Here is a 1,153-nt window from a genome sequence, read left to right on the forward strand (position 1 = left end):
TATTATTATTATTATTAATGGGAATATGATAGGAAATGTTAAAAGTATAAAGCTATAAATCACAGACATAAAAAATAATACAAAAGAATAAAATATTAATGTGACAATTAGAGTTTTATGTATCTAGGAGAATCTTCTTTCCTATTCTGATTTGAGTCAGAAGACAATATCTGAGGATTGTCTGCTCATGAAGATTTTTTGAAGAACCTTGGTTTAATGTCTTAACAGGGATAATTATCCAATTCTTAACATTTGAAAATGGTTCATATTTTTGTTAGAAAAGATTTATTCAGAGATCAATTCTTTTTCATTTTACTTTTCTGCAGGAACATCAAGAGTACCTGATAACTTCTCTTTTAGTGATACTATACTTTTCCTGCATGTTTCCTAGAACACAAAATTACCCAGTTTTAGTTTATATAAAGGTGGATTGGTTGGATAGTAAGAAAAGGCAGTCTGTAGTTATTGATGACAAAATGGAAAGTTCTGAGTATTATAATGTTGAGCTAAAAACAATGTTCAATTTGTATGAATGAAAATATTTTTTTGTGGCCTGTAGGCAATTTCTCCCCAGGACACAGTCTCTGACTTCCTGAGAAGGGAAAGTGCAGGTTCATTAGGGGTGAAGGAAAGATAAAAGGGTTGGCCATGAGGGTGGCAGGAAGCCTGTTTAAGTACATTTAATTATAGTGTTCTTTTTATCTGTTTACTTTTTTGAAAGTTTGTAAGTGATGAGGCCAGTCTTTTACTAATTTACTATGTGTGATTTTAAATTCATAATCTTTATCTAGGAAATTTTGTTTTTTCTGTTCAATTATTCCTAATTTGGCAGGTTCTTATGAAATTGAACCTACTTCACCATATATCTCCCCACTTGTACCCAGGTCAGCAATGTGAGTAATTAACAGTGAAAGGTTATGAGCGAAAATTTTGGAGAAATGGTTTTTATTTTATTGTGGTAATGAATACATTAGTATTCACAAGAATATGCACTTTTCCAATGCATAGAATTTACACTTAGCCAAATATATTATATGTAAACTATATAGCAATACAATTTACTCATCAAATGATATTTTGAGAACCAGATTTTTAAAAATATTTTCACTTTTTCCAATGATCAGTAAAATATTGAAATTGAGAATGCAGAAGC

This window comes from Crocuta crocuta, unplaced genomic scaffold, assembly GCF_008692635.1.
Source record: "Crocuta crocuta isolate KB4526 unplaced genomic scaffold, BGI_CrCroc_1.0 scaffold717, whole genome shotgun sequence".
Taxonomy (NCBI): domain Eukaryota; kingdom Metazoa; phylum Chordata; class Mammalia; order Carnivora; family Hyaenidae; genus Crocuta; species Crocuta crocuta.